Here is a 12,631-nt window from a genome sequence, read left to right on the forward strand (position 1 = left end):
GTAAGTGAAATCACATACACAAGTAAAACCTCTAAACAAGACCAACCTACTGACAATCCATACGTATGCACAAATTTGGAATTTAGCCAAACTAGTATCTATATTCAGTCTCTTGTGCTTTGACAACAATTTTTTGTAACACAGTGCTAAAATATTATCCTGCCATGAAGTTCTTCAGCTTGTAATAAGGACAAAGTCTGGTCCAAAATGTGTTGGATTTCACAGTATGCAAGATTCTAAACTATCTTTAGTTTAATAAACTATGCCCAAATGGTAAATTGGTTTGCATTTTTTTTTCAAACTGGCATCAATACCATTTTTGCTACATTGACAATATTCCTCCTAATTTAGAAGTCAATGATATACCAGTGTTAATGCAACAGATATAGAATAACAGATAAATGTCAACATTTTAATAACCAAACTATTAATCATTTATTATGCAAACACTGGGATTTATAATGCTTGTTTTAAAGCCAGTTCTAAATCACCTAATATTATCTACTCAGCTCAGCCAATGTTTATTTATTTTAATGTCTGCCAGAAAAGAGTGAAACCGAATTCACAAAAGGAATGGTATGGGATTCAAACAGACAAGAATCTTGTGATCTTTAAAAACTCTCTTCTCTATATTAGTTTACTACCATGAAAAATAGGGCATAAACAAACAAGAAAAAAAGCAGCAAAGAGGGGGAAAAAAATGTGTTTTTAAAAAGTTTCAGAATTCATAAAGTTCTCAGACAAAATGCTGATAATAGCCACATAAGGGCTGTTCTAATTGATCTTTCTGATTTTGATGGGTTTTGAATTAAACCAGACCCCAAGGATTTCTGTTCAGTGATAGATCCTGATGATTTATTTTCAATGTTTAATCTTGTTATTTTTAAAATAAATTGCATGTGTTTAAACAGAACAGGAGGCCTGATATTGAATCAGTACAGAGACCTCAGAGCAGCTCTAGCAAGAATGTAAAACAGATAAAGTTAAAACGGGGGAAAAAAACCTAATGAACTCCAAGTCTATAAATATTTTCAATTAAATGAATCCTGACCATGGCTAACACAAACTACCTGTGAACAGGCAACATATATACAAACCTAAGGTTATAAAGTTTATACCTATACAGCAAGAAGAAAACACTGAAAAATCAGTGACACTAATTAAATGCACACAAGGCCATCAACAAATCTTCCAGTTCTGGTAGTGCCCACTGAAGATTACAACTATTTTATAGAGGCTCATTACTGCTCTGATGTTGGAAATAATTGCCCTGCCAGTTTTACACACATTGTTTTCCTTGCAAGCAATCTCTGACCCACTTTAGTAAAAAAAGTTAACACTGTTATAGTAATAGATCTTTAGCAGCCCTATTCATTTCAAGCAGAATGGATTAGGAGCCATACACAGGAGAGCTCAGCTGGCACAGTCACCTCTGTGGCAGAAGTGCAGAAAGGAGTTATTAGGGGCAGGAACCGGCTCAACCAGCACAGTTGCAGTCAGAACAGGGTGGGAATAAAGCCTTAGTAAAACACATGAGCTTTTTATGTGCATGCATTTGTACACAGCCCTGTGTGTTGGCAAATTCTGTGGCTGCAGCTACACTTAATTCTGATGTAGGTAGAAGACACAAGGAACAGATTATTCCTTTGCAGTCCTGCTGTTTGTCAGACTATTCTTTCTCCATTGTGAAATCATCTTTAGGAGTTTCCAGACTCTCACCACATAACCTAAAAAATACAACTGTGAAAGAAATTTCTGATCAGATATATCAAAAATTGCACCTTAAAAAGAAAAGTTTATTTCATCCTGAACCCACAGAAGCACACAATGGAAAAAAAAAACCAAACAAACCTCGGAAAGCTTTCCCTGTAGATTAAGATCTCATTTGCAAGGTTTAAAGGGATCATTCCAACTGAGTAAGATTTAGCTTAGAATTAAAGACAGCCTTTTGTCTTTAGAAAGTGAGCAGAGTGCCAAAGAAACCAAATTACATGCAAAAGCAATGCCACCTAGCAGTGAGAATACAGTGAAAAAGTATAGCTAAGTGGAAATGGGAATAGCACCATCCATAAAGCTTTGTTTTCTTGCTGCCGTCCTATACACCATGACTTCCCACCCAGACTGACCTGTCAGCATGACCTTACACCTCTACTGATACAAGCATCTGGCCCAGGAAGAGATGCCAGGCCTTTGTGTCCAGGGCTGGAGAATCGCCTGCATTCACACAGCAGCACCATGTTCACATCACCTGATGCTGGGCCTAAGTGTCTCTGGGCCTCAGCTGGGCCTCCATGGCTCTGACAAAACTATTTGTGTGTGGTCTTTCCCCCAGTCAGTTTAATTTCATTATTATGCAGGCTGTATTGAAGCTTTTATCAGAGCAGGATTTTCTGGCATGGAACTAAAAGCATGCGATACATGAACGGGGATGTTGCATCACAGGGTAGGATGTTACACACAGGGTAAGAGATGTAACTTCAATAGTATCAGAAAATAATGTGGGATTAAGAGAGTCATAGGTAATTGTGTCATCCACTTTGCCAGGTGGGAGCAGTTTTTCAAATAAATTAGCTCCAGAACAATGCTTAAGTTTTGCCTCAGAGGGAAATCATTTGACTTCCGTTAAAGAGAACACAAGAGAGAACACAATTCACAGAGTGAACATTGTCAGTGGGTTGAAACTGGGAATGAACACAAGCCAAGTCACCTTCCCCCCTTGCTGCACTCTTTCAAACAGATACTCTCAATTGGATCCCTCAGCTGCCTTTGCCTTTCCCTTGTGCATATGAAATGCTGGCTGCATAAGAGAAAGAAAAAAAATTAAATAAATAAAATAAGCATCAGAACGTATTGGGAAACTTCATTGAATAAAAGAAGACATACACACAAGGAAAGACACAAAATCTATAGAAGACTATCCACAACCACTGTCTGAGATGTACAGGTGTTGGTATTTTAACTGAAAAATGTAACCTGACCTTTGGGGATTGTAGGGATCCTTTAAGGGACTAAATGGTAGACATGCATAGGTATAATGAAGCATTTGCCTTTTTTGAGTATTTTAAAGTCATTATCTAGATATTTATTAGGGACACCTATTTTATAACATAGGCAATGAGAAATTCTGTAGAACTTGCACTATAGCTGGAGAATATTACAATTTTCTAAGCTCTCTACTAATCAGCCAAACTGCAAATAAAGACATGTATTGACTTTGGTATGTACAGTACCTGGAATCATTGGCTCCTCCATATGGGAAGGCAGCCCATTAGATAGATTAAGGCTCCATACAAAAAACATCCATATGCATAGTGATGTTATGGCTTCATGACTCTGATGGATGGGAGCACAAAATTAACCAGATGAAGCAGTCTTCCAGATCATACAAAACATATGTGAATTAAGCTATAGAAATAAATGGGCAGGAGCATGTCACAAAAAAAGGAATAATCAGTGGAGGAGAAATGACAGGTTCATTAAGGACAAGTGGGTCCATTAACCAAAGAAATTCATTAACACAGCTATCTGAGCTGATATGAGTAAGACCAGTTTTTGCATCAGCAAACCCAATGTCTGCTTAATAATCTCAAGGAAAAGACAGTATTTCCCTTTTGTTCTGTCACCAGTGCTAAGCACATCTCCCCAGAAAACAGCAACACTACCTTATTTTCTAGTTTTTCCTCCTATTATTTCTCTGAACAGGAGCTTTTTTCCCTTCTGTATTAAACCTCCTCATATCACAGTGAAACTGGAAGATGTAGGATTGTCAGTGTACAGATTGCTTGCAGACCAGTACATTAAATTAACAAAAGTTGCCATTTCCCTTCCCAGTCCTCTAAAAGCAAATAAGGCTATGAGTAGGTTTGATGGAAGAGGAAGTAAATGGCAGAAGAATTAAAGATATGTTGAGCACAAAGCTGGAAACACAGCTTGCAAGATAGAAGGGGTGTAGTGCAAAGTAACTGAAGATCTATCTCCTTGTTTCTTAAGGCCTCAAAAACAAAAGCTTTTAGCCATGAGTAGCTATGATGGAGCAGCTGAAGAGGCATGGATGCACTTAGGCCAGGGTAATTTACATAAGTTAAAACATATGTTGTCTGTCTAGGCTGTAAACTGTTGTTTATGCACAAATTACAAAATAAACAGTTGAGGCCAACATGAATATATGGGTAATAATGTTCATCAGTGGGCTAGCATAGGCAAATAGGAGATGCTCTAAAAATTGAAGTTGTTATAATTCTGATTTCATGCCTTTCTTAATTTTCTTGCTGCCTTAGGCATGGAGAAAAAGGCAGGTTGTCTTCTCTAAGTTACAATACTGTGAAATTCCCAGATGATACTTCAAAGATGCTCAAGACAGTTACATAACTTCTATTTCATACAGAACAAAAGTCACTGTCATTTTGAAGACAAACTTCTCTTGAAGATTCTTGTAAGATCACATATTTTTCTAAGATGACATAATGAGGGCTCAAAGAGTTATAGCACATGGGGTGTCATCAGGCTGGTAGCCAGTCAACTGCAGGGTTCAACAGGGCTCACTTTTAGGGCCAGTGTTATTAACTTTTGTATAAATTATCAGGACACAGGAGTAAATTTGCTGGAAAACACAGGAGGAGCTGTGGAGTCAGCTGAGGATCAAGGGGCCTAACATAGAGAGACACCTGCAGAGATCAGGGAGCAGCACGATCACCAGCCAAAGGAAATTTAACAAGAGCAAGTGCTGGATTCTCCATCTAGGATGGGGCAATCCTGGTTAAACATCCAAACTGGGCTGGAGAGCAGCCCCACAGGAAGAGATCTGGGGGTTTGGATCAATGGAGATGTGAATCTGAGTGTGCCCTGGCAGCCACAAGGGCCAGCCATGTCCTCCAAGGCACAGCAAGCCTGTCGAGGGCAGTGACTGTCCCTCTGGGCACTGCATTAGTGCAGCCCCACCTCCAATGCTGTGTGCAATTTTGGGTGCCTCAGCTTAGGAAGGACATCAAACTACTAGAGGCTATCCAGAGGAGGGTGACAAGATGGTGTCAAAGGCAAGACTTGAGGGGAGTGGCTGAGGGAGTGGAATGAAGCTGAACCAGGGAAAGACAGCATCATGTTGGACATCAGGAAAATGTTTCTCACTGAGAGGATGGTTGGACACTGGCACAGAGTCACAGCACCAACCCTGACAGAGTTCAAGGAGTGTCTGGATGACACTCTTAGCTATGTGGTTTAGTTTTAGGTTGTCCTGCAAGGAGCAGGGAGTTGGACCTGATGATCTGTATGAGTGTCTTCCAAATTAAGATACCCTATGATTCTATGTTTTCACTATATATCTTATTTCCTGTGATGTTAATAAGCCTTCTACATTTAATTTTTCATTTTTATCTACTGCATAATTATATAAATATGCCATCAACACAATTATAGATTGCTTTTAGTACATGAAGTACTGCTGTTTAACTAGAGAAAAGGTATTTTCTTCATATAACACTTGATCAGTATTTATATTTTACAACATTATTCCTACAGTATACAATGTAGGCAAATGGCAATTTTCTTTTACTGTTTTGCCAGAGATACACCATTGGCAATGTTACTTCTTAGACTTCCTTTATTTCTCACATAAATATTTAAGCCTGAAATGCAGCACATTGATAATGGCAAATGAAGGCAAACCAAAAACAAACCAATGATCTTTGGAATCCTTAAGTGTAATTATAAAGGTACAGCTACAAATATCTATAAAATGAGCACTGGTGATACATTTGAATTTCCTTGGTAAATTATAGTATTTCCTGCCACAATCTGCATAAAAGAAGTTTTCAAGATTTAGTCAGACTTCCCGACTGACTGAATCATTAACCATAGTCTGTATGGGAAAAAACCAAAGAAATATTCAGCTGTAGTTCAGGAAGCAATACTTTCCCTGTGCACATGTGGAATACATGAATGCAGGCATGTTTCTGTGAAAGTAGGCATGTTTCCAAGTAGATTTTGGTTGGTTGTAGTTCCACTAGCCTTTCATGACCCTCATGTATGTTTTATTTACATTAAATAATTCCTTAGCTCTGCCTGATCTCAGCTGATAGTAAGTAAATGCTTTATTTTGTATGAAGGTGAAAAAAAGGAGTGAGAGATCACTTACCATTCACCTTGCAGGCTTTGTATTCATTAGAAAAACCACAACCAATAAGAACCAAAGCACTTTTTCCCTAAAGACAGCTATGTCCAGCATCACTAGGGGGTCTGGGAGTCTCACAGGCTTTGATTTATTAGTAAGAAGCACCTTTTGAAGTTTACAACTTCCTAATCCAAATTTCACTTTACTTAAGTCTGCTGTAAAATGCCCTCCTTTTATTTTGTTAAACAAAACTACACATTTTTTCTTATGGTTACTTTTAGAGTGTGCAAGTTCCATAAGCTTCAAATTCAGAAAAATTATAAAGTCTTACTTTGCCACTTTTCACATTTTATACAGCAGTATCTTCTGGGTTTTGGGGACAGGTGTTGTTTTATTAAAAGAGAAACTACAAAAGCCAGTAATTTCTTATACAGAGAACATTATTTTGGTTTAACAAGGAAAAACAGAATTAAAACTGTTGTTTTTAACTTGCTATTTCACATTAGAAAACTCTTCCCTTAACTTTGTGCATATTGTGCATAGTTTTATTGAATAACACTAAATCTCATCTGAGAGATTCAGAGCTATTGTATCCAAAGACAGACTACCCTAACAAGGAATTTAAATACAGACACAAATAGACAATAGACTTGAGGCATAATTGAGAAGAAAAACCCTATATTCCAAATACCAAGGAATACAGACACTTTCAACAGAAAATAAAAACATTGTGACTAGGAGTTATTCACAACACAAAGATTATCACAGCCTGAGTGAAATTCCATCCCTGAATCATTCCTTTCTGGGCTTGTGCTTATTACATCTTCTGTCAGGAGCTAATCTCACGTGACAGGCCTGATCCAAAGCCATTTGAAGTCTATGGAATGTCTCTTCCTGACTTCAGGGAGTTTGCATCCAGCCCTTCTGAACTTCAAGAACAATGCAATTCATGGAAAGTTGTTTTAAGAGAACAATAGCTAACTATTGTCTAAGTAGAAAAGAATGTTAGCTTCAAATGAAATTTACCTGCAATGGTAGATTTGTGTGAGGGTTCTTTTATTACTGTTTCTTTATTCATCTAACACAGCTAAAACTTTCCAAAGTGAGAACATGCCATTTCTTTAACAGAAGCCACAAAAAATCAAAACTGTAGTCAAAACCAAAAACAAAAGTAAAAATAAAAATATAATTTTGTACATAGTACATTTAGGCTTTCTAAGAAAAAAAAAGATCACTTTTAAGTCCTCAAATAATTCAATATTTTCTTAAACAGCTGTACATTAAAGACAAGACAGAACAAGAGGTTTCAAAATTGTATCAAAGTTGTTCCTGAAGTCAGAAAATCAAAAGATAGAATAAAGACAAGATTTTTAAAAAAAACACCAAACAAAGCCAAACTAGTTGTATAAGCGAGGGGGTGGGCTGACAGGAAAGCAAGTTATTTTGCTTTCTTTTATAACAAAAACCCTGATTGTCTACTAACTTAAGTAAATGTCAAAGCTAGAGGTGACAACTACCACACCAGATATGGTGAGCAATGTCAGACTGTTATTTATATTTTGAAAACAGTAATATAAATGAAATAAGCCCTGAAATAGCAATTAAGATAATTGTAAAAACTGGTGGAAGAGAAGTCCCATTGCTGTGATGTGGCATTCCTCTCATTTCTAAGAAAAATGAGGCAATATAGACCAGTACAGACCCTGATGTTGATCTGATGTGCACTCATAGCAGTAAATTTGACAAAAAAGCAGATCAAACTTAGCTCTACCACCTCCAAGTTCCCAATGCACCAGAGAGGTGGCTCCAATTTCCTCCCTCAAACAACAATTCAACTCACTACAGCTATTTTACCTAATGTTGAGATGAAGACACAGAAACTTCCCATTAAGCACAAATATTCCAGAATGTCCAGCTTGGGAGAATGATTCTATGTTTTATAGCAAAAACACCCCAAACCAAACAAACAAACAAACAAACCAACCAACCAAAACAAAAACCAACATTAGGTTCTAAAGACTCTCATTCATAAGATATACTAACCACATTTAATTTTCTCTTTTCTCTGTTCATGGTTCTACATATTTAATAACAAACACTGACACTATAACTTTTATTAATTAATAATTTCAGAAAGGTCTATAAAGTATTAGATTAAAACCAATGTAGCCCATACCTTAAAAAGTAAAGTAAATGAGACAAAGCACAAGAAAAAAGTAAACATCAATTTTTTTAATGTAGAGATGTTATAGTGTCTGTCTCCTTCATTTAAGATCCCAGTATCCACAAGTAAAAATAAGCATTTCACTTTATACATACACCTAAACTAATTGCTGATTTTTTTAGTCTGAGTGGATGAAAACACAAAACTAGAAATTTCATTTCAAGCAAGTATAAAATTGTGGTTTGATTTTTTTCCTAAATGAAATGAAACAGTATTTCTCAGGTCAAACACCATACCTTGGTTTGGTATCACAAATATTTTCTTAAAATAATTGTCAAACAGCCCATTTTGTTTGACTTTTAAAGCACATTATTTTGGGAATGTTGTCTTTTTTCCTTGTTGTTGCTATTGACTGCATTTTTGATCTGAAACGTTGTCCTAAAATGAAAAATCAAACTTTCAAGTAAAAAAAAAAAAGTCAAAACAATATGCAGACTTTGTGTAGGGTTTTTTTTTTTTCTTCTGACGTGCACAAAGTAATTCATTGTTTTGTTCACTCCGAAAGTATATTTTGGGTAAATAAACTCTTTCTATCCCTTGCTAAGTCCCATTTACCCATGTACCAGCCATACCCCATGCTCTCCTCTTTCCCAGGCGGCTGGACACGAGCTGCCCGCGGCTCAGCACTGCTGCTATCCCGATCCCTGCTGCTGCTGGGACCAGCACTTCCCTAACCTTCAGGAGCCCTGCGCTTCCACTCACCCCCCTGCCGTCTCGGAGCGTTCCCAGGTGCTGATAAGCTTTTCTCTCTATTGTTGCTGCTGCTTCCCCTTATTTTGGCAGAAGCTACAGCTTTGCATGTTGCACGGCTCTTACCTCTGAGACCCTCTTTGTTGCTCTGTCTGCGACCACGCTGGAAGCAGGGAGTGATGGATATTAGGGAAGCATGAGCCTCCCCTCGCTGTTTAGCAGCGTGGTCTGCAAAGAAAGATAGAGATGCTGCTCCCTCCTCCTCCTCCTCCTCCCCCCTCGCTGTCCCAGCTTCCTCCTCCCTCCTCCTTGCTCCCTCCTTCCCATCCACAGAGAGCTCCAGCGCTCTCTGCGCTCGCACACAATGCGCTACCTCTCAGCACCAGCTACCTAAGGTCAAGAATACAGCCCCTCACCCTTCCCCCGCTTTTCCTCTCCGCCCAGGCATCCTCACCCCTGCTTCCCAGGGAATATGGTATCTTCCCAAGGAGACGTGCCTCAGTCGGCTCTGGGATCTAAAGTGCAGACAATTTCACCAGCCCCGGGGAAAAAAGTGTTATAAACCAGAAAATGCACAGGGAAGACCGGGGATATAAATGGAAAGTGGATGCCTTTTGAGGAAATTGGAAACTTTATCTGTGTGTTTAAAAAAAATAAAATTAAGTCACAGTAGCCAAACTTGCCACTTGGAGATTAGTTTAAGAGATCTATACAGATAAAGAAAAGTGCCATGGATAGCTAGTTATCTCCCAAATCCAGTTTACCTATTGTTTATGCTCTTTGTTTCTCAAGCTTTATTCTAAACAGCTTTTTTGCAAAGAAACTTTTCCCCTTCAAAGCCAGACTTAAATACCAGCATACTCTCATGATACAATGGAGAACGAAAGGGAAAAAGTCATCAGTAATATTTTTAAGAGTATGAGCTATGAAATAACTCTTTTAAGATCACAGAAAACACCAGCACAAGTCCTCTGACTTTTCAGCTTGAATGACAAATATGTTCAAGGGGTCTTTCTTCTCTTTGAGCAGTTATGGCGATTAGGAGCTCTTTCAGGTAATCAGTACATGGCTCCCAAAAGTCACATATATTTACAGCTAACCAGAATATTCTTCTCAAGAACCTAATTTTAGACACATGATAAAACTGTCCTTATAAAGTGTTTATGTTTGTTACAGAGACTGTGGAGAGAGGTAAGTGATGCTGAAGATTTCTAAAATATCTTGACTGCTTAAGGTTACACACCTTATTTAGGTGGACAGGATCTCCCTCTGGAGGTCTCAAGATGCTTCTGGGTCTCCACAGTGATGTATGGCCACCAAACCATACCACTTCTAAGCTGTACTAAGTCAGAAGTTTTGTTTTAAGAACAGATAAACTTCAAAAATAAAAAAGGTTAAAACAAGTAGAGAGAATCAGATTTATAACTATTTTGGTGCTCAAATATCTCTATAAAATCACCTACATGCTTTTCTAGAACACTCCAGAGATGTCACATTTGTCAGCACAGTTTCTGAAGACCAGAACATCTTTTTAAAGCAAAGGAAGTTTTAGAATGGACAGATCACTTGGAAGTAACCTATCACCAGGACCAGAGGTTTTTTACAGAAAATATGAAACTGCAGAACTACCAGCTATAAGATTAAGACCTATATATGTGCCTTAAACCAACTTCAGTAGTAGAAGAGTGCTATATAAGAGTGGATCACCAATGGCTGACTGATGAAGTAAACACGGCTTTAATGAAGCTTGATACCTTGTACAGCACAGAAGCTGAAGTGACAGAAAACTATTCAGGATACATGAATACAGACAGAGCAATGTTGCAGGCATATCTTACAGCAGTGCATTATTGAAAGGCCAGGTTCAATTAAGTACTCATACATGAAAAACAACGTATGTCAAAGAAAATATCTGGCTTGTGGCTCTGACAAGCCACAGTGGCACTCAGAGCCAAGATGCTGACAGTATGGGTATTCTACAGAGATTTGGAGATCAGTGGAAGAACAAAAGCAGCTAGCCAGAAGAGTCACCTATCCAAACAGAGGGAGAAAAATGGCCAGGAAACTAAAAGAGGGTCCAACTCTGAGTTTCTCCAGTGCAGGAGCATACCAGAAGCAATAGACATGCCAGTGGCATGAAGTGCAGTCCTTTTCCTTTGCAGCAGACAACTTGTGCTCTTCCAACCAACATTTCTGCCACTGCTTCAGCCAACAGCAACAGCCTCAGAATAAGGCAATCCCAAATATACTTTCTCCTTACTATCTGCTTTTGTCCAAATTCAGGGAAGTAACTTGGCACAGAGAGATGGGAGGGATGTTGCTCCCAAAGCCACACTTCAAAATACCACCCTTTGATGTTTTTTTTTTCCCCTGCCCTGGCTGCAACTGCCCGACTATGTGCATAATTATGGACTCCTGCCTGCTTGGTAAAGAGGGACTTGGGCACCATAGACAGTTTTCTCTAAACAGCTCAATACTCACCAGTTGTCGAAAAGACACACAGAATGTTTTAGAAAAAGAATAGAGAATAAAGAAGAAAACATCAGTGTGACATTGCATTAAGTCTACACTTAAGACTTCTTGTACCCTGGCTGGATCTCTGATCGTGGGATCACGGGTAGCCAGCCTCTTGGGAGGCACCACAGGCTGTGTCTAACCCAATCTCACAGTCAAGGACAAGCCAGCTAAGCAGTGATTTTACTTAGGGCTTTATCCAGTTGTGTTTTGGAAACTTCCAAGGATGACGACTACACAACATTTCTAGACAATCTGATCCACAGCTTTATTGTTCTCATGTTGGGGAAAATATTTCCTCCCCCCCCCTTTTTTTCCCCTTTCAGATTACAGTGTTATTCCTTTCAAATGTCACATTTAAAAAGGCTACAGCAGAACAGCAAAGCAACATACAAGAGTGACTAGAGATTTGAAATAGCTTCCACACAAAACAGATTACATAGGTTAAGAGTCTTCAAACTGGAAAACTGGTAACTGAGCTGATAAATATCCATAGAGATATTTAGTTGAGAATAATATGGAAAAACTGCACTGAAAAGAAATTATTCCAGTTTCCCATAACACAGGAATTGCAGAGTACCAAATTACATGATTAGAGAACATATTTGAAACAGAATTACTTCATTTTTTCTAGCAAGTTAAAATTGTAGAACTCACTGCTATAGAAACTGATCATTTTTGCTTTCCTGTAATTATATAAATTGTTATTTACAATTAATAATCTATTATTATTTATTAGAGTTTGCCTTCTGATTTGAACCAACTCAAGGTGAAGAAAAGGAGGCTCTAGGAGATCTTACCACCCTCTACAACCACCTGTAAGGAGGTTGTAATGAGGGGAGTGTTGTTCTATTTTTCCAAATAATAAGAGATAGATGAGAGGAAATAGCCTCAAGCAGCACCAGAAGAGGTTTAGATTGGATATTAGGGGAAACTTCTTCACCAAAAGGGTTGTCAAGCTTTGGAACAGGCTGCCCAGGGAAGTGGTTACGTCACCATTATTTATGTGCCAACGTGGCACACAGGGACATGGTTTAGTGGTGGAATTGGCAGTGCTGAGTTAATGGTTGGACTTGATGATGTCAGAGGTCTTTTCC

General features: G+C 38.4%; 1 protein-coding gene across 3 annotated transcripts in view; it reads right to left on the bottom strand.

The window, feature by feature from the left end:
* GREB1 (growth regulating estrogen receptor binding 1) overlaps positions 1 to 9,306 on the bottom strand; it is an 86,872-nt gene extending 77,566 nt beyond the window's left edge. Inside the window, exon 1 of one of the 3 annotated variants that reach the window (XM_064411928.1) lies at positions 9,147 to 9,306. The gene's annotated coding sequence lies outside the window, so the exon portion shown is untranslated. The other 2 variants (XM_064411931.1, XM_064411930.1) reach the window with 2 other exon arrangements.
* Between the last annotated feature and the right edge of the window lie 3,325 nt (positions 9,307 to 12,631).

Source organism: Passer domesticus, chromosome 3 (genome assembly GCF_036417665.1).
Source record: "Passer domesticus isolate bPasDom1 chromosome 3, bPasDom1.hap1, whole genome shotgun sequence".
Taxonomy (NCBI): Eukaryota; Metazoa; Chordata; class Aves; order Passeriformes; family Passeridae; genus Passer; species Passer domesticus.